This window comes from Bufo bufo, chromosome 1 (assembly GCF_905171765.1).
Source record: "Bufo bufo chromosome 1, aBufBuf1.1, whole genome shotgun sequence".
In the NCBI taxonomy this organism is placed as follows: domain Eukaryota; kingdom Metazoa; phylum Chordata; class Amphibia; order Anura; family Bufonidae; genus Bufo; species Bufo bufo.
Window position 1 is genome coordinate 160,408,238 of NC_053389.1, and position 24,975 is coordinate 160,433,212.

The window sequence follows — 24,975 nt, forward strand, 5'->3', positions numbered from 1 at the left end:
GGAGCGGGTCACAGAGGAGGGATCTGCACCTATCTGACATTGATGGCATATTCTAACGATAGGCCATCAATGTCTGAGATGAGCAATCCCTTTAAAGGGGTTGCCTGGTTTAAAAAAAAAAGGCAACAGTGGTTCATGCCATAAAATAATAAAAGGCGCATTACTCACCTATTAGATCCAGTGGGGCCCTCCAATTCTCACCATGGGGCTTTGTTTACTTGGCTGGAATGATGACATCATAGCAACAACACGTGACGAATGAAGCCAATGTAATAGGTGAGTAATGCTGCTTTTATTATTTTACGACATTTTCCACTGTTGCCCTTTTTTAGTTGAATTCAGACAACCCCTTGAATTACATAATTTTGGAAACCCTGCTGATAAGCTCCTGCTCACATTAATGTACGTGTAGTGCTGTAAATATGGTAGCGATATCACCCGCACACTAGTTAATATCTTCCTAGATAATTATATAGGAGATAAGGTATGATAGAAACTTTACTCCTCTTATCTCTCACTGCAGCTCGTTCATTATCATACATATAATCCTCCAATTTCTGATCTCTCCCGGACAGTGTGATGATTAGATGGCTTTTATTACATGCTGTGGAGTATTATACTTTCATTTGCCATCCATGTCAAGTATGAGATATGTCCCAGACGTCCGCTAAAAATATAATTCTGGTGACAAATGGGTCATCAATAGTAACTTAGTAGGGACAAGCACAGGACTTTCGTTGGCGAGATTTCGAGCTTGTGATTTCTCAATGAAAAACTGCTCCAGTTTCCAATGTTACGTAGGCTGCATACAAATAAGCACAGGCTTCAAGGGCACACGCTAATCTCACAACTTCTTCTCAACTAGTTAAACAGATGCAAATGTCTACGAGGGTTTCTGTGACATGTTATTCATCCTCAGAAGAGGTTTCTTTTAACCTAATTTCCCCTAAAGACTTCTATTTGGATGACAGGAAAATTAGACTGAATAAGCATGGAGGCTACCATCATCATGCTCATAGACTCTGGGCAGGGACTGACATAAAAAATCTCTTGTAAAAGGGGAAACTTTTTGATTTGGTAGATTGACTGACGGAAGAAAAAGAGCAGGTAGGCGACACTTGACAAAGTTTTCTTCAATCAGGCCTCAGCTTGATGCTGACTAATTACACTGTAATGGTATTTATATGCTGCTGGCACTGGGAGAAATTACCTGACAGCACATCAATATTAATGCTGTATCTTGCATGTAAATGGCCTAGCACATCTCCTGCGCAAGATCCCCACAGCAGTAGCACTCGAGGGGAATATCGCACTTACTGAAAGAGACCAAAAGACAAGAAGAATACCCCCCTTGTTGCAAAAGTTCAACCTCGTGTGTACAAACCTGAGAAAATGTCACACACGGGCTGGACAATCCTCTGATTAGGACTATTTCTAAGAAGGTGTTAGGGTGGCCAGATGTTTTAGGCCGGACAGTCCAGTTTCCTGGCTCCCTGTCCTCCGTCCGGCGCAAGGCCTGAACGGACGCTGGGGTGTCCTCCTTTTCTGTGGCTCCATGCTCAGACAGCCACAAACTGACTGAATGAGGAGTTCTCTCACCTCCAGTCAATCACTGGATCCAGCCGACATCTTGCTTTGTAACTGGTCTGATATAAGCTATTCACTCTCTGCTGAGTCAATTCAGTGGTGAGTGAATAGCTTGCACCATCACACTCAGCCGGGACGTCGCTCTAGTGTCTGACTGAAGGAGAGACAAGCAAGCAGGGCCCACGCTCAGCTCACCTTAAGGTCTTGGGAGGTAAGGGTGGTCTGAAGATGTAAGTCAGGTGGTTGTAGATGTAAGAGTGTCAATCGCTCCGCAACCTCTTTTCTTGGCAGCACTGTTTCTGCCAGAGGGGGCATGGCTTAGTGGGATTGGTGGACATGGCTTAACAGGGAAAAGTGTGGCCTATGATGTCCTTCTTTTTGGGGTCATGCAAGTGGCCACTCTAGTGGACGTCCCTGACATTACTAAGTTCTATAATGCTCCACCCCAACCAAGGCATGATGAAGGGGACTATAATTTCTATCCATGTTCTATCGGACTGCACTACTATACCACACACACCCATTAAGTAAATTTACATTTCAGTTTTTTCATCATGGATCATTGGTCTGTGCTAAGAAACGCAAGGCATGCCCCATTCTTGTCAGTGTTCTGCCTAAGACTCATTCTTTCAAATGAATGGGTGCAGGAAAGGACACATCCAGGCATTACATAAACATCCAGATACATCATTTTCTGCATTTAAATGCATTTTTCCACTATATACAGCTATGACATTGCATATGTCATATGTAATAAATGTCATAGGTGAGGATCACTGGGAACCCCCTGTTCCCAGGAACTGGGGTGCTAACTTGTCTCTATACATGTTATTGTCAAGCTTCGGTATGGGAGGGAAACACCACACTGAGCATAGGAGGGAAGGGGAAACAGGGAATTAGGCCTGAGAACTAGGGAAGGAAGGTGGACACCTCCTAGTGAAAACCCTAACCAAAATCCTGACATGAACAGACCCCAAAGGTAGGTGAGTTCATACGCAGGAATACCTAGAGTCCTATCTAGCCCTATAGGATCCTGGTACTAAAGGCAGGGACGAGACTACCTGTTCCCCCACGATGGAACAGGAGTCTACCTCAGGCCTAATACAAACAATAGGGAAATGCAACACACAGAACCCAAACAAAATACAAAAGGGAAAGGAAAGACTTAACTTCAAAGAGTCTATGGAAGAACTCAGCCGAGATCCAACCACAAACTATCCACAGGCACAGAAGCTATAAACCGAACAGCATAGTGGGAGAAGCAACTAAAAATAAGGAAGGTTAAATGACCACATAAGCAACACCTGGAGGCAAGGGGTGTGGCCATTACCAGAAACAACACAGACTCCTATTGATCCACAAGAAAAAACAGTCAGATCAAACCACGCGTTGCCAGTATCCTGCCACTCACTGTCCGTGACAGTCGTCTTCAATAGAAATTGACCATGCATGAGGCACAACATATCCATTAGAAACATGGCACCCTTACTCTGGGAACAGTGGGGATCTCGGTATTAAGACCCAGACATCATTAAGAACATATTAATATGCTACACATGTGTAGGAAACCCCTTTAAGGTAAAAAATTTTAAAGAGGTGTCCCATATGGACATTTATGGCATATCCACAAGATATGTCATAAATGTCTGATAGGTGCAGGTCCCACCTTTGGGAGAATGGGGTCATGTCTTACAAACGGAGAGACAGTCGCACATGTGGAGGTCCTTCATGGCTGCGCAAGGCAGGGACCCACTTGCAAGAAAGTAGTGTGTCCCAGTGGTGGATATGTCATATATGTCAAGAGTACCTCTTTAAGGGATCAGTGTGCTTGAACTACTGATGTATGTGATCAATGGCATTTTCTAGGAATATGCTATGGTCGTGCATTAATTTGGAATGGTGTGCTACATGTAGGCCATGTTCACACTATGCAATGCAGATGAAATGCAATGCAGTGAAATATGTAGTCAGATTATGCAGCAAAATGCACACAAACTGCTGCAAAGGAGGAGTGGAGTAGCTACATATGGCAACCAATGAGGTTTACACTTATACTGTTTTATATTTTTGAACTGCATTTTATATCTTTAATGTAATATATCCTGTTCATTTGCAGTTATTTCAATAAATCTGCACTGCGGAAAGGGTTAATGTACTGTCAGCTAAGGCTACTTTCACAGTAGGTATTTGCTGGATCTGGCAGGGTTCAGCAAAAATGCTTCCATTACTGATAACACAACCATATGCATCCGTTGGATGAACGGATACGGTTGTATTATCTTTAACATAGCCAAGACGGATCTGTCATGAACTCCACTGAAAGTCAATGGGGGACGGATCAGTTTTCTATGGTGTCAGAGAAAACGGATCCGTCCCCATTGACTTGCATTGTGGGTCATGACAGATCTGTTTTGCTCCGCATCCCGGGACGGAAAGCAAACCGCAACATGCTGCGGTTTTCTCTCCAGTATGAGAACGGAACTGAATGCATTTTGGAGTATTCTGTTCAGTTACGTTTTGTCCCCATTGACAATCAATGGGGATATAAAGGAAGCATTTTTTTCCGTATTGAGACCCTATGACAGATCTCAATACCGTAAAATATTAACGCTAGTGTGAAAGTAGCCTAATACTCAGAGACTTTGGGACTTTCTATGTATGCACTGAGAAGTTAGAAATCTTCCACTAGTTTAGCTCTGTCGTTTATATTTAAAGAGTTGTTTATATTTGGAAAAAACGCGTAGTCATTTGCATAGACTTGTATTGACACTTAATGCAAGCACATGGTAGACTGAAATTTCAACAGTGTTTCTGTTAGGACCGGGCACTGTCACTACAGCAATGGGGGATTGGTAAGGTGGGTAAAAGTTCTGTTATTTTTTTGCCCTGCAGAAGTTTTTTCTTGCCCTAGAGTACCTGTTTAAATATCAGAAACAATGTTTCATATTGCACACATTTTTAGGCCCAAATTGCACCAAATAATGAAAAAGTAGAAGTCTAATATACAGGTAGGAACCAGACAGATATTTTCTGCAGCAGTTTATTAATGCACCTTTATTTCCCAGAGGGACATTTATGACACAAAGAGGGACAGAGGGAATTAGGTCAAAAAGAGGGACATTTGGGAGACATGCTAGTGGTCTGCAGATAGGTACCAGTGTTTAGTACTAGAGACTCTGCCAGACTGCATGAGTGACCAGAAAAAGACACTGAGATGGGGATACTGGGCCACAAATCCATGGTTACCTGCCCTTTGACCAGGGATCCTGCCAGACAACTGAGCCACAGACCCTAAGCCACCAGCCCACTGGCCAGGGTACCTTCTAAGAGAGAGAGAGAGGAGCAGCTAACTCAAGCCTTTCATCAGGACAAAACCTTCTAATGCCAGAGAGAAGACTAGAAAAGCTATTTCAGTGCATTACCTATACCAGTGATGGCAAACCTTTTAGATACAGAGTGCCCAAACTGCAACCCAAAACCCACTTATTTATTGCAAAGTGCCAACACGGCAATTTAACCTGAATACTACAATCCAATATAGTATATCTTTCATGTACTTTATCATTTAGCTGTAATACCCTGCCTACATTCAATGTGCTGCCTGTGCTGTTCATAGTGCGCCCTGCGCTGATGAATGGCAGGAAAAGTCTAAGCCACATTGGTACACCATAGACTTTTTTCCAGGGTGCGGGTGCCCTCAGAGAGGGCTCTGAGTGCCGCCTCTGGCACGCTTGCCAGAGGTTCGCCACCACTTACCTATACTGTTTTGCACTTGTCTTCTTCCAGTAAAGAAGCACACTGGTTTACTTCAGACCATCACACCTTGACTCTCTGAACTTATTTCCCATTAGGGTGCATCACGCCTTACCATCCCCTCCAGAGAGAAGCAAGACGTGGTGACACCTCAATGGTTTGTAGTGTTGCCACCGCCCTAAACCTGGCCACTGTAACTGCCACTGGAAATTTTCCATCATATTTGAATGTGGCTTTAATAGCATAAATGTGCATTTCAAAAGTTTGTATCATCTCAGAAACAGCATTTCTCAGGAATTTCCTTTTTGGGTTTTCTCCAGGTTCTCTGGTTTCTCCCACACTCTATAAACATTCAGATTGGTTAACTGGCTTCCTAGGAAATTATTCCTAATGTGTACAAGATAGAGAGATTAGACTGTGAGGCCCGCTAATGACAAGGCATGACAATCTCTATACAGAGCTATAGAAGCAACAACATATTTCAAAAACTGAATAATTCATGATGTGTTTATGAGGCGATTTCTGAACAATGGCTTCAGGATCGTACTACCAGAGCCTGTGTAGACGGGGCAGCCAGCCAGCAGGTCAGAGAAGCCTGTCAGGGTTTTACAATTCTGGTTTACCAATATTTGTTTCCTGTGCTAAAACATGACCCTAACCACAGTATGCCTGGCTGTCTGGACTGTGGCTTTCATGCTTTGTAAGATAATGCACAAGTCATCCTGGATGTAATAGGAAAACCACTTACTGAACATACATTACAACAGCTATAGGTAATAATAACTTTTTTTTGTAACCACTGGTAATTAATAATAGTCTATACATTGTACAGTACATGCAGCAACTTTAAATCTAAATTTTCCATCAACAAAAATGGATAGTGCACGGATGGCTTCCATGTGTATTCCATTTTTTTCTCACTCCCAGACTTGCAAGTCTGATTTGAAAAAATGGACCAGAATAAGGTATGCACAGAATTTGTTGGATCAGTGGGCCTTTGTGTTTTTAAAACAGACAGGACAAGGAAGAGAAAAACAGCTGTGTGAATAAGCCCTAATGTTTACTCATGAAGGCGCATTGTACTCATGTTTGGCAGTACATCTTCCTAATATAATACCTGGACCGTTTTATTTTTACTGAATCAAACTTATAATATCATATGGACCACAAAGTTTGCAAAAGATAGAGTGAGCAGTGAATGCTTATTCCATATCTACTGTAAATCTACCAGTTTAACAACAGCGTTAAAACCACTGACTGTACAACTGTAAAATAAAGAGGAACGTAGTTATTTAAATTAACCTTTGGCCATAAACCCTAGGTTTATGTCCCTTGGAACTAAGTGTCCATAAATTATGCTTTAACAGGGGGAGATCCCTGCACCTGTTTATACAGACAAGTTAATGTCAGAAGAAACAGTGGCGTGTTCTGCACAAGCATCCAAAAATGATGCAAACATGGACCAGATGCAGAATGCCTGCCCGTATTTATACACACAAAAGTGTTACTTTTCAGATGAAACAATGGCTTGTTCTGAATGAGCCTGGAAAAATTCTCCATTTTATTTGGGAGCAGCAGCAGTTTTGTGTGGATTTGGAAAGGGTTAGGTGTGTGCGACCAGTCCCCCATTCACTCTCTATACAAAGCTTTCCCTGATAAACTCTAAAATCTACCCAATTATATCTCCAATTTTCTCCCCATAGTGTACCTATAGGGACCCTAGTAAATGGCTTGTGTCTGCGACTCTTTGGCAGACACAGCCACAACACATCCTATTACATCCAGAAATGAGAACAGAATAGTGTCTGTCTCATTCTTAGCAGAAGGACTTGGCTGAATACTGCCCCCTAATTGGCTGATAAGGCTGTCTGTTAGCCTCTTAGCCAATCAAAGCAAGCTATCCCCCTCCCTCCCAGGGTTATGTGATCCTTCATCTTCTTCCTTCTTCTTGTTTTCCCCACCAATTTTCACAATAAAATGAGGCTGGGTGCTTTTTTTTCACGATTCATCTGAATCAAATTGCCAAAACTTTAGATTTGCTTGGCAGACACTTTTTTGTGAAATTTGTAATAAATCTGATTAATTTAGAGTAGATTTGCTCATCTCTACCTTAAAACTTTAATGCCCAAGGAAACGCCCTCCAGTTGCCTCTTAATTGGCACAGTTTAACAGCAAAGCATTAATCAAAGTCATAGATACCTTTCTGGAGAATAATGTAATGGGACTGATCAGAGCATCAGTAATATCCTCTTGAAATCTGAGAAAAGAAAAGAATTTGATCAGCTTGAGATAGCATCACACCAAAACATTTATATGCCTGGATAAAATAATGCAACACAAATGTTATAAAAAAATACACCATAATAGATAAACCATAAAATAACTCTAGATCAATAAAATAATACACCATAAGATAAATCCGGATCAATAAAATAATATAACATAAGATACACCATAGGATAATTCTAGATCTATGAAATAATACACCATGTTACCGGCAATGATTGTGGAACCACTGTGCCAACCAAGTGGTGTAGCTGGCTGCTAAGCCATGGAGTTCATAGACAGAACCAGGTTGAGGTCAAACAGGCAGAGGGCATGTGAATCCAAGAAACAGTCCCTAGAGTCAGGGCAGATGGCACAGGATCAAAATCCAGGCAACAGGCAGAAGACAGAGCACAGGCAGACAAATTGATCAGGATAACAGGCACAGGACAGGTAAGATGGCAGGCAGACACACTTGGTCCATAGACAGATAAATGGATTATAGCTCATTTACAGGCTCTAGCAAGATAGCAGAACCAAACAGATCCTAACAGAACCTTTTGCACAGGCCTGGGGTGGGACACACAACACATAATATAGGGCTAATCAGCACCACAAAGCCTAGTACCTGCCCACGGAGCAAGAGGGGGTTAACCCCTACAGTGCTGCAGGTTCAATGAATAAAGCCTAATCCACACAGAAAGGCAACGTGTACCATAAGATACACTATAATATAAATCTGGATCTATAAAATAATACTACTGTCACATAATAATACTGAGGATAAATGGGAGAGCTTTAAATCCACATTGAGTAATTGCACAAAATTTTTTATTCCTTTAGGACACAAGTATAAACGGCTAAAATTAACCCCCCACCCCACCCCCCATGGCTTACAGCTACTGTAAAAAGGGCAATAAAAAACAAAAAAAGGGCATTTAAACAATACAAATCTGAGGGGTCAGCTGTAGTGTTTGGAGTTTACAAAGGGCTTAATAAAATCTGTAAAAAGGAGATAAAATTAGCAAAAATACAAAACGAACAGCAGGTGGCAAAATCACAAAAAATTCTTTAAATATATAAATGATAAAAAAACAAGGTCTGAGCAGGTAGGGTCCCTAAATAATGGTAAAGGGGGGTTAGTGACTGAAAATAAGGAAAAGGCAGAGTTACTAAATGTTTTTTTAGCTCTGTATATACAAAAGAAGAGAAAGGAGCTGATATCTGTGGTGCTGGGGCTGTTGGTGCATCCAGTAATATACTCAATTGGCTAACTGTAGATATGGTCCAAGATAAGTTAAATAAGGTAAATGTGAACAAGGCTCCGGGTCCAGATGGATTACACCCAAGAGTGCTTAAAGAGCTCAGTTCAGTCATTGCTGTGCCCCTGTTTATAATTTTCAAAGATTCTCTAGGTACTGGTACAGTGCCAAGTGATTGGCGCAAGGCAAATGTGGTGCCCATATTCAAAAAAGGATCTAGGTCCTCCACAGGTAATTATAGACCTATAATCTTTTCTCACTTATTGTATATAGCTACTTTTAATCCTTATTATGCTATCTATCATCCATACCTATTTTTTTTTATAGTTATTTTACCTATCATTAATTAACTTTTATTATAAGTATTTTCCTACCTATCAATAATTTCTTTTTATAGATGCTATATTATTTTATTTTTAAAATAAATCATTATGTAAAACTCACAATAAACAACATATAACAGACAATCACACAGAGGCTATATGCCAAAAGCCGCTGAAAAACAAGGCAGATTCTGCTAATTTGCATGTCTTTCCCATATGCCCAAGTTTATGCAAATTAGTTTACCTGACAAAAGAGCCCTCCTAAGCAGTAAGAGAAGAGTTAGCTGGCATTCAAATAATAATAATTTACAATTTTTGTCACCCTAATGATAATAATCTAGGGGCGCAGGTCCCCCAAGCCATCCAACTCAAATCAAGCAACTTTGAGGCTTGCTGGATTTCTCCTATTGGATACAGAGCTGATCTTGTATGTCTCATAGTGCACAAGGCTGCCATTGTATGGTATGCTGACTGTACCTCATGCATAAGTTGTTGGCTTGCACATACTCGGCTTTTAGCATATAGCCTTTGTGTAATTGTTTGTTATAGGTAATGAAATTGCGTGCACAATACGTGCATATTAAATTGCCGATCTTGAATTTATGGCGAATATTCAGGTAAAAATTTGCAAAATATCGCGAATTCAAATATTGCCTATGCTGCTCATCATTAGTAATAATCTCTGTGCTTCATACGTCCTAGGGCAGTGATGGGCAAACTACGGCTCTAGGCTGTTCTTAAACTACAAATCCCATCATGCCCTGCTATAGGCTGATAGCTGTAGGAAGACTGGGCATACTGGGAGTTGTAGTTTTACAACAGCTGGAGAGCCGCAGTTTGCCCATCCCTGTCCTAGGGGATGTAACACTGGGAGAGTCACTTGTAGAGAAGGATTTGGGTGTCCCTGTAGATGGTAGATCAAATTACAGCACACAATGTCAATCAGCTGCTTCTAAGGCCACCAGGATATTGTCATGCATTAAACGAGGCATGAACTCGCGGGGCGCGGATGTAATACTACCACTTTACAAAGCGCTGGTGTGGCCTCATCTGGAATATGTAGTTCAGTTCTGAAAGGACCAGCTGCAGCTGGAAAAAGTACAGAGGAGAGCGACTAAACTGATAAGGGGCATGGAGGGTCTTAGTTATGAATAAAGATTAAAAGAATTTAATTTGTTTAGTCTTGAGAAGAGACGTCTAAGGGGGACATGATTAACCTGTACAAATATATAAATGGGCCATACAAGAAATACAGAGAAAAACTGTTCCATGTTAAATGCCCTCAAAAGACAAGGGGCACTGCCTCCGATTGGAGAGGAAAAAGTTCAGTCTCCAGAAGCGTAAAAACTTCTTTACTGTAAGAACTGTGAATCTGTGGAATAGAATTCATTAGGACGTGGTCACAGCAGGAACAGTGGACAGGTTTAAAAAGGGTTTAGATGAATTCTTAAAAGTACACAACATTAATGCTTATGAAAACGTGTAGAAATCTGAGTCTCACTTCCTTCTGGGATTCGAGTCCCCACCTATCCATTGGTGGAACTTGATGGACTTATACATAGTTACATAGATGAAAAAAGACATAAGTGATTGGGGCTGAGCTGCAATACCAAGCACAGCTGTTGTCCAATGGATGATGCAGTGCTTGGTAAGCTGCGAGGAGGCCGCAGCACTCACTAGAGCACCGCAGCCTGCCTACTGATCAGTAGGGTGCTCGGTGTCAGACCCCACCTATCACACATTGATGACTTATCCTATCCTGAAAACCCCTTTAACAATTAAAAGAGAGAAAACCCCAGTGTTTTTTTCCCCCATAAACTGAAATGGTACTAGTACTATGCACATGTATCAGTGGTAGTGACATTATATGGCAAAGGTTCAGTGGAATAGACAGATATGGGTGAATAATAATCACGGTAAAAAAACTAACAGATAAGATATAACTGAAGATCACTGAAGCTGTGTTATTTTCTCATTCAAAAGAACTTATTAGAAACCTGCAGAATGACCGGTGGAAAAAACATCTGTCTTGTCATCGGTTTTCAGGAGTCCGAGCCTGTGATAACATTATGTGCGGCAAGGCTCAGAGTAAGGAAAATTCCCCTTCTTGGTATACCGGCAATGACATTAACGAATCGCAGAGATCATAAAAAAGGCCATTATTCATAGCACAGAAGTGATCATATTACCACTTGACATTAACAATAAGAAATCCGTGTACTTCTAATATTACGCTTTATAGCTGATGGGATCGCCACTTCACACGGATAGGCAAACCATGTGTGCTCTTATTACACAGCTGTCAATGGCTCTGGATAATAGAACTATGACAATATGATTGAAGGCCTAGGAGTAGGATCGGCTGGAAAAGATACATCTATCACCAAGGTTGGGTGTAATCCATGTAATTGCTTAAATTTCCTCTCCTTACATGAAGCCAAGATGAAATAGAATGAGACAATCCAATATCCTTTCAGGTTTACACGACCTAGACAATTATCTACCAAAGACAGGGAAGCCATTATTGTGTTTAGAGACACATGATACATTCCTCTAAATCAAATCAGTGTATTTATCACGAGCGTTGTCCATCTGAACCAATCTGCTTTTTTTCTTATCTCTCCATACATTATGATTTTTCATTTACAGATTCAGTATGGGCAAGCACGGTGGCTCAGTGGTTAGCAACGGTGCCCTGGATTTAAGTCCGACTAAGGACATCTGCATAGAGTTTGTATATTCTCTCTGTGTTTGCATGGAGTTTCCTCCTATACACTAGGGGGCACATTTATTAAGACTTATAAAGCTGGCAGTGGATCCACCAGAGTTCTGAAGAGGCGCCAGCCTCTCAATAACTTTGGTGCATCTAGCTTCAGTCCTAATTGTAAGACAGCTTCCGAGCTTTCTTAGATTTAGACCATTTTCTACACCTAAAACAGGCGTAAAAATTATGAATGAGACCTGCCTGCCGTCCCCTTCCCCAAACATGCCACGCTCACAATTTTATAACTGGCGTGAACGGGGCAAAGATCAGTCTGCAACTGAAATGCACCTAAATTAGGCATATTTCAGCTTAGTAAATTACCCCTTAAATACATACTGGGAACCTAGACTGTGAGCCCCAAAGGCGACAGTTAATGATGACAATGGGGGGAATTTATTCATTGCTCCTATCATCCCCCTCCCCTAGTTTTCTGGCGTAAAAAAAGTTGCAAATCGTGTAATGTTACTACATTGTCCTGTGGTTAGGGCGGGGAGGGGGAAGGGCCAGCGGGCATGGAACATTTATCTTCATTTATGCCGGTTTTCTAAGAGACAAATCTCTGAGCTGTTGTAGATTTCAGTTTATGGTATAGAATTAGGCACATTGTACAGCAGTGCAGAATATATCAAGACCAGTGCAGAAATTACAGGTCTTGACAGTTCTCCTGCCAATGTCTGTAAAGTGCTGTAGAATATGTTGGTGCTATATAAGCAAGGGAGATAAGAGAAATAATCTTGGTCTAGTTGACTAACATCCAGTGGTGTGCCCGGGGTGGGGCAAAGGGGCGGTGCGCCCCGGTTGCCGGCTCCCAGGGGGGTGCCAGAACAGAAGCAATGAGCGCTTCCATCAATACAGATGGAAGCGCTCATTGCTGTTCCCGTTATAAAAGGCGGTGCATCTTATAAAGGGAATACTAGCGAGCGCTTCCATAATGGAAGCGCTCACTAGTCTGCAGGGCCCACGCTGCTGTATCCTGGCTGCCTGCAGTGTCAGGATGTACAGAGCGCACTCTGACGTGACTCTGCAGGAGGTCAGGTGACTGCAACGCGGGCCCTGAGAAGAGAAGACAGCCAGGACAGGGAGAGTGGCGACAGGAAGTAAGTTACTTTATTATTTTACAGTCTGATCTGAGGTCTGATATGGAGGTCTAATGGGGGGTCTGGAGAGGTCTAATGGGGGTCTTGAGTAGTCTATGGGGTGTCTGGAAGTCTGACTGGGGGGGTCAGGAGGTCTGACTGGGGGGGTCTGGAGGTATAATGGGGGTCTGAAGGTCTGACTGGGGGGTCTGAAGGTCTAATGGGGGTCTGATTGGGAGTCTGGAGGTCTAATGGCAGTCTGATTGGGGGTCTGGGGGCCTAATGGGGGTCTGATTTGAAGTCTGGGGGTCTGGTATGTGGGTCTGGAGGTCTAATAGGGGTCTTATCTGAGGTCTGATATTGGGTCGGGGTCTTACATGGAGGTCGAATGGGGGTCTGATCTGAGGTTTAAATATGGGGTCTGACATAGATGGGGGTTTGGTCTGAGATGGGGGGATCTCATTTAGAGTTTTATATGGGGGTCTGATCTGAAAGGAAGGTGTTTTTTTATGTATTACTAGCGCACAATATAAAGGGGTGTTTTTGTACTGACGCACTATCTGTGTGGCACCAGTATTTTCAGGGGGACTGTTTCTGCAGGAAAGTATTGGGAACAGTGGCGTAGGGATCGCCATAGCAACCATAGCAGTGGCTATGGGGCCCTACGCCACTGGGGGCCCGTCCGGATCGCATTCATTTTTTTTTTTTTTTTTTTTATTAACACACACACACAGGCACTGGCAGCCAGGCCCGACCGCCCGCCCAGTGTAGTGGGTGGGGCGTGGGCGGTCCGCGGCTCAGGCCTGGCTGGGGGGAAGCCGCGTCAAGTCAGGATTCAGGACTGGAGCAGGCAGGCCCGGGGCAGAAGATGAGGTAGGTGGTGGAGGGGGCCGGAACAGGGGCGTACCCATAGGCGTGCGCACGAGGTGTGCCTGGGCACAGCCTAATCACACCTCTGTGCACCGCCTCCTGCACTGCCAGCCATGCACGTGCGGCGAGACGGAGTGAAGTGACGTCACGTTACACTGCCGCCGGCTGCCTATTTTGAATGTGAAGAGCGGGAGCCTGCCTGCCCGCCCCCCTGCGCCCAGTGTGCCTAATTGATCTTCAGGATGTGTCATCAATACAGAAGTGAATGGATTCTGATCTTTTGTGCACTGCCAGCAGTCTGCCACAGTAAAAAGAAAAAGTCTGGCGTGGAGAGGAGTCCTGACTGTCCCCAGTAAGTTAGTGAAGTGTCAAGTGATAGATAAGGATTATTAGATAGTAGTATACATACTAGTACATACTTTGCACAAGTTTATTATTTACAACTTAAAGGGAACCTGTCACCAAAAAATACTATTAACAGCTTAATAAGCGATTTTTTTGGTGACAGGTTCCCTTAAGGTTGTAAATAATAAACTTGTGCAAAGTATGTACTAGTATGTAGTACCTTATAGTGCTGCATAGTAGTTTCCTAATGCACTTTTTCTTCATTTAGCCGCATCTAGCCTCCTTGAGAAATCAATGTTTTATTCAGTCGCTGCCCCCTGCTTCAAGTCAGGTTTGAAGTCAAGGGGGCAGCGGCCTAGGCGTCTCCAATCATGCTCTCCCCGCCGCCTTTATTGACACGCCGGATCTCAGTGCCGGGACCGCGCTCCCAGCCCGCATGCGCAGTAAAGGGCTGCTGTAGCCTGTAGCGCGATCCCGGCTCCGGCTCGTACACTCAGCCGGCTTCAGTTTCGCTACTGCGCATGCGCCCAGCATCTTCTGTAACTGCGCTAGTATGTAAGGCTGGCGGGCGCATGCGCAGTAGCGAAACTGAAGCCGGCTGAGTGTACGAGCCGGAGCCGGGAACGCGCTACAGGATACAGCAGCCATTTACTGCGCATGCGGGCTGGGAGCGCGGTCCCGGCACTGAGATCCGGCGTGTCAATAAAGGCGGCGGGAGGCGGGGAGAGCAGGATTGGAGACGCCTAGGCCGCTGCCCCCTTGACTTCAAACCTGACTTGAAGCACGGGGCAGCGGCTGAATAAAACATCGATTTCTCAAGGAGGCTAAATGAAGAAAAAGTGCATTAGGAAACTACTATGCAGCACTATAAGGTACTATTAACAGCTTAATAAGTGATTTTTTGGTGACAGGTTCCCTTTAAGCTCACTTACATAAGGAACGCGGGGCCCGTCTTACAATAGTTGTCGGCCTCCACTCCCTGTTGGGGGTCAGTCACTGTCAGGGACACTGTTATGGGGGGGGGGGCCATAATTTTTTTTTGCTATGGGGCCCATGCATTTCTAGCTACGCCCCTGATTGGGGATCACAGTGGAAACAGTATTGGGGGTGGCAGGATAGGGCGTTGAGAAGGTGGGAGGATAATGGAAAAGTAGGAAAGTAAGATGTCTGTTTGTTAAACTCTGCAGAGATGAGGTGCGGCTGAAAGAAGTCACCATCAGGGGCGGACATACCGCATGTGCAGCCGGTGCGGCTGCACAGGGGCCCAGAGCAGGAGGGGGCCCCTTCCTACCGGCAGCAGGGGGACATGAGCACTTCCATTGTGGAAGCGCTCATTTCTATTCATCTGTATCGCTGTCCTTAGGACAGCGATACGGATGGATGCTGCGACGGGGCAGGGGAGAGGCGTCTCCCTTCCCCTTCCTCTGATAGGCTGCAGGCACTAGGCCTGCAACCTATCAGAGGACGGAACAGGCGGCGCGATGACGTCATCACGCCGCCTGAGCCATACAGCGTGGGACACAGGCCAGAAGAGGCCTGCATCGCATCGCTGAAAGCGGCAAGGAGGTAAGTATGTGAGTTTATATTTTTATTTATTTACACTTTACTAGGGGCCCTATCTGGCACTCATGGGGGCATCTACTGGGGGCCCTATCTTATGGGCACTATGGAGGAGGAGGAGCACTATGGGGGCCCTATTTTAAATACTAACACAAATGGGGGCACTGTGGAGGGGGGGGGGGAGTACGATTGGGGTCCTATTTTATATATTGGCACACATGGGGGGCACTATGGAGGGCTCTATTTTATATATTGGCACACATGGGGGGCACTATGGAGGGCCCTATTTTAAATACTGACACACATGGGGGCACTATAGAGGGGGGGAGTACTATTGGGGTCCTATTTTATATACTGGCACACAAGGGGGGCACTATGGAGGGGGGAGCACTATGGGTGGCCCTATTTTAAATACTGACACACATGCTGGCACTATGGAGGGGGGAGTACTATTGGGGCCCTATTTTATATACTGGCACACATGGGGGGCACTAAGGAGGGGGAGGAGCACTATGGGGGCCCTATGTTAGTTACTGGCACACATGGGGGGTACTATGGAGGGGGAGGAGCACTATGGGGACCTTATGTTATATACTGGCACACATGGGGGCACTATGGAGAAGGGGGAGAGGAGCACTATGGGGGCATCTTCTGGGGCTCTATCCTATATATTGGCAGACATGGGGGGCACTAAGAAGGGGGGAGCAGTATGGGGGCATCTACTGGTGACCCTATTTTATATACTGGCACACATTATGGGGGCATTTTTTACTGGCACATTGTCAGGCACCATGGGAACAAGGGGAGGCAGTATTTCATACTGGCACAAATTATAGGGCACTATGGGGACCTTGGCTTAACTGGGGGCACTAAGAGTTTTTTTTTGGGCAAACAGTAGAGGGCATTGGCACACATTATGAGGGTACTATGGGGACATTGACTCTACAGGGGGCACTAAGAGGAGATATTTTTTTATACTGCCACACAACAGGGCACTTTTATGTACTGGCGCACATTATAAAGAGAATTATTACCACTGGGGACATTATGGTGGGCTTTATTACAGTTGAGGGACTATGAGGAACTTGAATACTAGTATGAACACTATGGAAGCATTATTACTTCTGGGACACAGTGGGGTCATTATTACTGTAGGGGCACTATTACTACTACGTGTTGTCTGGTAGATAATTATTTCTTTTGGTGGGATTTTAGGGAGCACTGTTACTTTGGTGGGCACCCTGGCACGGTATCAGCTTAGCACACTTATTTTTGGGGAACATTATATTTACACTATTAGTGTCAGGGACACTGTTTCCTGGGCGCAGTTATTTTTTAGGACACTGTGTGCCAGTAATTATTTAAGGGGAACTATCTGTGTGTAACTTGTATAGGGAGCACAGCAGGCACAGTATTAGAGGGGTGTTGATTAGGTGGGAGAATGATGGAAAACTAGGAAACTAAGATGTCTGTCAAACCCTGCAGAAAGAAGAGATGACAGAAAGAAATCATCATGGTGGTGTGGTCTGAAACAAGATGATGAGGACAGAGAACATCTACATCAACGAAGACGTCCCTGGATGTAAGAGGTATGTGGACCTGTATTAGGCTACCTTCACATCGGAGTTAGTGATTCTTGCAGAGAACAACCTGCCAGAATGCTCCAGCACTGCTGGATGCAGACAGAATGTCCGCCGGCCACATTAACTATAATGGGGTCTGGGAGAGATCGGCCACAATCCGGCAAAAATGCAGAGAATCAGTGGGACACAAACTGCTGCATGCCTGAGTTTGTGTCCGGCCAATTCCATGCATTCTCTGCCGGATCAGGTGGCCGGAGCCTAGTGCTGCAGGTGTGAAAGTAGCCTTACCCTGTATGTTTTGTATTGCTATAAGTAATGCTAGGACGGAATAGGTTATGTTGAGAATTTGGCTTGAGAGGAGGGGGGGGGGGGCCCAGGCACATTATTTGCACAGGGGCCCTTTGCTGTCTGTGTCCGCCCCTGGTCACCATGGTGGTCTGGTCTAACAGGAGAAGAAGAGGGAAGAGAATATCTACATCCGAGAAGTCACTGGATGTAGGAGGTACATATGTGCTGCTATTTGACCCTGTATATTCTGTAGCGCTGTATGTAATGTTTTCCAAGTATGTCTTTAAAGGGGTTGTCCGCTTTTTTTTTTGTATGAGCGCTGCCTCTTCTGCTCTGTTTACCTGCTCATCACTGCAAATGCTACGGCGAGCAGGTGAACAGAACAGAGAAAGCAGCTCTCATATGAGAACTGCTCTCTCTTCAAACAGCTGGGGGCACAGAGGGCATTACTACTATGGAGCTATGGAGGGGGCACAGAGAGCATTACTAATGTGAAGGGGGCACAATGGGCATTTCTATTATGGAGGGGGCACAGAGCCAGAGGGCATTATTACAATTAAGGGGGCACAGTGGGCATTATTACTGTGAAGGGGGCACAATGGGGATTTCTACTATGGAGGGGGCAGAGAGGGCATTACTAGCACAGTGGGCATTACTATTATTAAGGGGGCACAATGGGCATCATTACTATGAAGGGGCAAAATGGGCATTATTACTATGAAGGGGGCACAGTGGGCATTATTACTGTAAAGGGGCACAATGGGGATTATTACTATGAAGGGGACACAATGGGGATTATTACTGTGAAGGGGGCACAAAGGGGATTATTACTGTGAAGGGCGGCACAAAGAGGGCATTACAACTGTGAAAGGGCCACAGAGGGCATAACTACTGTGAGAGGGCACAATGTAGGCATAACTACTGTGAGGGGGCACACATCTGTACAAAACTACTGTGAAGGTTGTACAATGAGTTCAATACTACTGTGAGAAGGTACAATTTTTTTTTAAGTATTGGGGGGGGGGGCAGAGAAAGTACCCGCCCCGGGTGCCAAACACCCTAGGCACACCACTGCTAACATCTTAAAAACAATACTGTTAAGAGAGGCTGTAGGCTGTGCATCCAACTGAAAAGGAAATTTGGGAGAATTGCTAAGAACACTTCCATTGGTTAGAAGAAGTTGACTAATGGTACAGCCACACGGTCAGTTTTCCTGATGCAGTTTTGGCAGCCAAAATTAGGAGAGGATTATAAAAGGAGAGAAAGTATAAAGGACGGAAACAACAGATTTCACTCCTGGTTTTGGCTTCCAAAACTGCATGCAGAAAACCTGACCGTTTGGCTGTATTCTAACAGGGCTTTCCTCACCATGCACTTCCCAAAAGTCCTTTTAAGTTGGATGCAGGCATAGTCTATGGCTTCTCGCGACTGAAAGTTTGTCCTCAGTTGCTGAGTAGTCACTGCCAGAATTTTTAATGTCAAGCTGGAAATTTCAGTGAAAAGGAATACAAGGCTTTTTAGCAGAGATGGAGAAGATGAGAGCAGCCCTGGGCTGAGATTAGTGATGTCACCGATCCTGGCAGGAACATCGCTTCTTGTGAGATTACCAGCCAGTTGAAACAAATCCATTCTGCTGATATTGAGAAGAGAAAGCCAAGGAATCTCCACAAAGGCAGAAAAGTCCTTCAGGCTTGGGTTCTCCATGGGCTTTGCTGTCAACGGGGAGCCTGGTAGGGGGTCTGCAGGCATCCTCATCAGATATATTTTGATACGTTATCCTGAAAATACTATTGAGGAGCAAAGCTTCTGTATGTGTATCGTCTACATGTTTGCAGGATTGGTAGGATATCAGATCTTTTTACCGCTATGACTTTTTTGCTAAGCTTCCCTGGGTCTACAGAAAGTCAGGCTCAGTTATATTGCTCTGTATGGTGCCAATGAGATATCTTGCAGAAAGAGTGTAATGCAATTATTATCCCTCCAGTCCCAAAGGTGAACACTTCCCACAAATGGATATTTTCTGAGAGCTGTTAGGAGATATTTCACCAAAGCAGAGGGGTCAGCAGTCTTTCAGAATACTACGATCCCCCCGAGCCCGCAGCAGTAGATTTTGGTATGTAAACTGCTGTTTGACTTTACAAAACGTGTCACCGATTTAAAATGAGCTCATTCGTAGATGTCCGTAACCCCTTTAAAACTGGGGGGGGGGATTATTCTTGTCGAGACGCTGTGCTGCTGCTTATAATGCAGACGAGGATCTCTGTCAGGGGAGTGAGGAATGTAATATTGGTGCTTGAGCAGGACAGTACATATGGTTTTCACAGAAACCAATTACTCCCCTGCAGAGCTGACACTCTAATTTTTGTGCCTAATGAACAAGGAAATAAAAGAACTCGCCCGAAACCAAAAGAGCAAAATGCTGGGATTGGAGCGGGGTCTGCAATGACCTGACTATTAAACTGCCCCCACTGTGCTGAAATTTCCACAAATTCAGGCTTGGTTTCCTGTCTCGGTCATTTACACTAAGAGGGATTTCACTTTTGCGCTTTATTTGGATAAATATACAAACTAAGTTGCTTCTCCAAAATGACCTCTTCTTCTAAGAGGAAGCAATTATGTAAAAATGGGACTTATCCCAGCACAACTTTTGAAAAAAGTAATGCATAAAATGATGAAAAAGAGAGAATAAGCACCAGCAGCTGTAGAAAATTAAACGGTCGGGGGGATTTAAGAGGTAATTAACTTACAAATGTCATCACATAGCAAGCCCTGGGCAAGCAGAATGTGCCGCACTGAGTGTCTGATGTGATGTAGGAACACAAGAGCTAGCCAGTTATGCCCCCATACCAGTAGTGAGATTTCACTAGCTTAAGGTATTGGGAGACATATTACTTTCACAATTTAAAGTCATACAGATGTTCATCCATTTGGCTGGTCTATTGAGCTCTAGGTGGTGGAAGTATCTCGAGCCTCTCAAACTGGGTCTTTTATTGTCGCCAGATAGTCTGGCCAATTTTTGTTTTGATGAGCTGCAGTACCCAAGAGTGGCCACTAGACTGCGCATGGCGCTGTGCTGCCCTGACTTTGTACACAGTTTTTTTTTCTGAAATCAGTGGCTGCCACTATAGGCTGATTGGTGGGGGTGCTGGGTGTCAGACCCCCACCAATCTCATATTGATGACAGTCTCTATATGGCTGCTGCGGACAGATCTAATTACTATGGCAGAGAAAGGAGAAGTGCATCATGGGTTTGATTGGATACAGGAACAGGAAGTGTACAGGATGTAAAGAAACAAAAAGTCCAAACTGAAAAAAAAAACAAAAACATATGGGAAAGATGTACATGAAATAATCATCTACAGGAGCATCTACGGAAAACCCTTTTAAGTGCTGATGAGCCAATCAGATCCACAGCTGATTAAAAACAGGATATCATTTTCCCCCCAAAATGACAAATAAAATGACTTGAAATAAGATAATTAGATCCATCAGCTTGTTGGCAAGAAGAGATATTCTACAGTAATAGCACAATAGATGGAGCTACTGGATAAAGCAACCCAACAGCTACAGCAAATGGTTGCATGGCAATCTGCTATAACAATCACACCCTTCCCTAATCCCTAGTGGATATGCCATTAAATATGCCAATAAACCACCTTTAGGATCTTCGCTAGAAATGTTTCTGTTCTGTTGTAGTTCTACATCCTAAAAATATATATATATTGTAGGAAGCATGAATTCCAACAGCAGCTTTTTGGCTCGAGCATTACAATGCCACGTGAAAGGATTTTGGAAAAGAAATTCAATTCTCATTATGTTCTGCACAAATCCGCCCAACAGCAGCACTGGACGTTATCTTTCAGCTGTAACATAATAAGCAGGCTGTCTGCAGCCGGAGTGTTTCCTGCGAGCTGATACCTGCAGAGCAAGCAGCATATAATGGAGTCTGGGGTGGGAGGGGAGCGATCGGAAAGTTCCAAAGCTGTATCATCATGTCATCTAAACAAAATCCCACCAAACATCTCTGCCATGTACAGGTGGACACCTTACATGTTCACATGTTTTATTTGATAGACACCATGCCAGAACCTGGCGTATCTCATTATAAGTAAATGGGGTCTGTAAGATGAAACATAAGTAGCCCTATACATAGAAAAATGTACTATTTAGAGGAGGATCATGGGTGTCCTAGGTCTACAATGAACTTACGTCACTAATGGACAGGCTATATAGAATTTACATATACAAGATATACAATTGTACAGTGGGACCTCCATCCAGAAGGAATACATTACTGTGCATTTACAAAAGTCATTGCCCTGCTGAATCATCCTAGTCTGCAAACTATGGGCCTCCCAAGGTACTAAGGCCCTGTTACTATTGACACTTATGCAATCCGCTCATCTTGCAAAAGCTGACTTGTCTCCATATCATCTACTGTACTAACACCGACACCATGTGCTCAATAACATCCTATCAATTTCAGAAGATATCAGGTAATTCTCCAATATTAAGATCACTCAGGGCTTTTAAAGTTGTTCAGGATTTCTAAAGTTCCACCATCTAGGCACATAACATATCACCTGGTTCTTATCAAATAGGGGTGTACACAGAGATGTCATAGGGTCTTATAGTAAAACGTAGTAAGGGCCCCCTCCCAATGAGATTTTTGCCAAATGTACCTTTCTTGATTTAAGTGGAGGAATTCAATTTTAAAAAAGTTGTCTTCTGTCTCACCCACTTTACCCAACTTTGTTGGAAAAAGTGGAACATGTCCTTTATAAATGTAGTGCTCATTCTGTCCAACATATTTTTCAATATATTTACACAAAAAAACTATAATAAATACCCTGAAAAATCTCCCACATACTTCTGCTTCCTTTCATATACCATAGTATGTGATAAAACTGTCTGCCTGCAGCCACCACCAGGGGGAGCTCAATGAAATGAAATGGAAGCTGTAAAAATCTCTTTGCACTAATCTCCCTCTAGTGGGGCAGTAAGAGTTCAGTGCAAGATCTGCTCTCACCACAAGCCCCATAGCAGTGGTGTGGTGTGCCTTCATGGTGAGTATGGCACTGTTATTAAGAATGAAGTAAATCTAGAAAAATTGAGAAATGTTGACTGCACCACATACTGTATACAAGAAGGGAGATGCCTTCATTGAGCAATCACTTTCCCAATTTAGTTTTCTTGTTAGTTTCTTGTAACAGCTGAAGAAACCTGTCATAAAAACTGCACTGCCCTTAAGAGTGAATTGTGCACATATGGCGAGTTTAACTGTACTAAAAGCAATAAAATATAGTTTATCATGGACGTCTGGAATTCCTGAACCCTGATCTGTCCACAAATGAATCCTCTTTTGAGGTTTCAGATGATCTCTTCTCAGAACTGACAACTCTTCCCCTTTTTCTGGAGCTCAGTTAATTGATAGTCTGAAGTGGTCAAATATCTCTATACGAACCAAATAATTGTAAATCTAAGACACCTGTTCGTCAAGAATACCGCACCCCGACGGACGTCAAATACGTAGAGCCAGCGAGATACGGTATGGTCACGGGTTACCAAGGCGTGACGTAACGCCCTCCTGGAGGAGCGGGTAAGGTCAGCTTGGTACAGTGTTCACAGACTCCTCCTGTCCACACGGGCACAGAGAAGCAACAAGCTGAGAGAGCCTGGTCACTGCCCCAGTGAAACAGCACGTTCTCAGCCCGGGTATACTGCCACCAGTTTCTTGTTTGATATAAACCCGGTCCGCTAACGGGATTATATAGGGTAAGGAACCAACCCGCAGTAGCTTATAACTAGGCTGAAACACGGACATGGGGATTCATGATTGAGATACAAGGACAGCACAAGATTAAATTATATATTTAATTGCCTTAAGGGCGCACTAGACCTAACACAATATACACACACAAAGAATATATACAGTGGTCTGAGGTTACAAATACAGATGGCGTGGTACTAACAGGGTTAAGCAGAACAAAAGTCAGTTTACCAGGTATAGGAGTCCTTTGGGTGGTGATAAGTTCTTAGCTGTGGTCACATGGGAAGCAGTGATGTCAGCTGGATGCAGGTCCCTCTAAACACATGGCACGATGTGACATCCCTTCAGAGAAAGACACGCCCACTTGCTGGCACAAGCCTTTTAACCTGTAGCTGCCCCTCCCCCTCGGCCTCTGGGAGGGGTCCACCCCCCTCTGCTGGGCTGGCAGCACATGAGCCACAAAACCGATTAGGGCTCATGGCTCAAGACCAGAATGTCGCAAGGAGGTGGTTCTGGGACCTATGGATCCGCCTGGGTTCCGGCTACCAGTAGAGTCCAAGCATGGTACCGTTATTTTGTTTCTGTGGGGAGATATGTATATCTCCCCTCCCTGGCATCCCGCCACCAAACTATTACCACAGGCCTGTTCATCGTGGCCACAGGGACATCTGGTTTATGTCTGTGATAGATGGGCAATTCATAATTCCTTATGAATCGCCAGTTCTGTGATGTCTGATAATGTTCATTGAACTGGGGGAATGGCCTAGACCCCCTGCAGACAGGTTTTTCCTGCTCCATTAGCTAGATTCCTGGCTGGCTGAATGGAGGTGAGAAATTGTAAAGAAAGGTGGCCTGCAAGAAGTTCTCTGCCAGTTGGCTGGGCTTTGAAGCAGGGCCCCCCTGTGGAGTTCACTACCTCTGCTATCTGACAGCTGATGGCTGGTGTGAGAACATGGCTGACATCAAATAATAATCCATATTCCTTACAACCTGACAATATAAGTGTACTGTGACTCTCAGGGGAGCATATCCAGGTCTACCTATAGCTAAAGTTATAAAAGTTAAAACTTGCAGCAATGACATTTTCTGGACCCTCTCAAAAAAAAAGAACTACAAGCAGGGGCGTTGTTAGGTCAAAACATTCGGGGCTTGAGCCCCGGATGTTTTGTCCAGTGCCCCGAATGAATATGCTGGCCTGGTAGCATTTATTTATTTATTTAGCTATTCCCCACCACCCTTGTACTTGTTTCACTACTTGCGGGCTGCGCAGGCCTGAGTTCAGTCACTTCGGTGCGCAATCCCATCCTGCGGCGCATGATCCCGCGAGACCGGCCGCTGTAGGTCACGGGTCTCGCGGGATCACATGCCTCAGGACGGGATTGTGCACCGAAGTGACTGAACTCAGGCCCACGCAGCCCGCAAGTAGCGGATCAGCGGAACAAGTACAAGGGGGGTGGAGGTTGATCTGTGGGGTTTCCCAGACGGCTAGGCCCTTCACAGTAGTTATTAACCCCTTTCAGCAGTCCCCC

At 44.3% G+C, this 24,975-nt stretch overlaps 1 protein-coding gene across 4 annotated transcripts in view; it reads right to left on the minus strand.

The window, feature by feature from the left end:
* Window positions 1-24,975, minus strand: part of PKNOX2 (PBX/knotted 1 homeobox 2) — a 394,029-nt gene that overhangs the window by 190,295 nt on the left and 178,759 nt on the right. For 3 of the 4 annotated variants that reach the window (XM_040431114.1, XM_040431111.1, XM_040431113.1), the window contains exon 3: window positions 7,540-7,597. The exons of the other annotated variant lie outside the window; for it this stretch is intronic. The gene's annotated coding sequence lies outside the window, so the exon portion shown is untranslated. The remainder of the gene's footprint in view (window positions 1-7,539; window positions 7,598-24,975) is intronic. 4 annotated transcript variants of the gene reach the window in all.